The sequence below is a fragment of the Austrofundulus limnaeus genome, unplaced genomic scaffold (genome assembly GCF_001266775.1).
Source record: "Austrofundulus limnaeus strain Quisiro unplaced genomic scaffold, Austrofundulus_limnaeus-1.0 Scaffold484, whole genome shotgun sequence".
Classification (NCBI taxonomy): Eukaryota; Metazoa; Chordata; class Actinopteri; order Cyprinodontiformes; family Rivulidae; genus Austrofundulus; species Austrofundulus limnaeus.
Genome location: NW_013952886.1, coordinates 197200 through 198863, shown reverse-complemented (window position 1 = coordinate 198863; position 1664 = coordinate 197200). Strand labels below are relative to the sequence as shown.

Here is a 1664-nt window from a genome sequence, read left to right as displayed (position 1 = left end):
GTACTGAGTAAAAATAAACAGTTAGATTTTCCAAAACACATTTATTTGGAGGTGACAAAATATGTTTTTCTAACAGCGTGCAGCTGTGATGGGTTGTGTACAAGCTAATAGTGTGTCAGAATGGTATATATTTATACTTCTCATCCAAACACAATTAAATTCACTCTATAGGAGACACAGTTTATCAGGAGAGGATTTTATTAAGTAACAACTCAGAATAAAACCGGAGTAACGACTTTCTACTTTTTACCTTTTTTTAAAAATGTAGTGAGTAGAAAGTACAGATAATTGTGTAAAAATGTAACGAGTAAAAGTAAAAAGTAGAGGTCCTACGCTGAAAAATAATTACTCAAGTAAAGTACAGATAACCAAAAATTCTAAAGTACAGTAACAAAGGGTTTATGACTCTGGAATCCTCCAGGACAGAACCAGAACCTGATCATACTAGGGGCCAGCGATATTTTTGGCTGATATTTGTGTTTTTTCCTTGTATCAGCTGATACCTTCGGCTGATCCGTTCTTTGGGTCACGTGAGCGCATGTGTCCGCCCCCTCCCTGAGAGAGAGCAGCTGCTAATGTGAGACAGAGTAACAAAAATAAGGGTGAGTTATGAATGTTTAATGTGTTTTAACTGTTTCTGCTGCCCTCTGTGTCCGACTCTGAGGAGGACAGAACAGCTGTGAGTTTTAGTTTCACTTTGGAACAGGAGCGCCATGTTTTCACTTTCTCTTTGGTATCAGAATGTAATCAGCGTGTCCGCGTTGTTTTTCTTTTAAAAAACGCTGGAGCTGCTGACAGGAGGAAGAGAAGAACCTGTGTTGTTCTCCCTGCTGGATTAAAACAAAAAGCTCTCGGTCTTTTCTCGTTCTGTTCATAAAGAGCTGCCGTCCACCATGTGAAGCAGGCAGACTCTGTTTGCTCTGACTGCAGTATAAAAGTCCTGATGCAGGTTTTCTGCAGTGAACATTTCAAACTGAGATCTAAAGCTGTTTAAAGTGTAAAAAACAAGCGCAGATTGAGGCAGTGTGAAGTCCTCACAAAGATAGCAAGATGTGTATGTGTCTCTCCTTTTCTCTGTTCCTGTTTTTGCATAAAAAATGCTGGGATATTAAAACACGGTCATTTTATTTTATGTAAATAATATATTAATCTGATTAATATATAAATAAAAACAGAATATGTAGCACTAGATAAAATAAATCTTTTTCTTTAAAGAAATAACTGAAAAAAGAAACCCTGTGGCAGCACTTCACTCAGCGTGCACCAGACAAGGTTCAGTTAATAAAGGTTTCTTTTCTGTTTAAAGTGACACCTGTGTAACATTTGTTATTGTTATCAAGTTAATGGAGGAAGAAAAAGCAGTTTTGGCTTCAAGAATCGGCCAAAAAACAATCAGCTGCATATATCTGTTAGATAATCAGTAGCTGAGTTTCCATTACAAATGTGCGCAAAACTTTGTCGATATTCTATTAATGTTGAAAAAACACAGTTTCACAACTGCAGTGTTTCCATTAATTCAGAAATGCTATTAAAGTCACGCGTGAATACGTTTGTTCTCATGATAAGTCATTACAAACATGGCAGCGATGGATGTAAACACATAGCATGTTGCTACCACGACACTAGCCCTCATCATCAGAGGAGACGTCGGCGTCTTTTATCGA

General features: G+C 37.4%; 1 protein-coding gene across 1 annotated transcript in view; it reads right to left on the bottom strand.

Annotated features, from left to right (window-relative positions):
* Nucleotides 1-1664, bottom strand: part of plekhg4 (pleckstrin homology domain containing, family G (with RhoGef domain) member 4) — a gene marked incomplete in the record, with an annotated part of 75070 nt that overhangs the window by 1272 nt on the left and 72134 nt on the right.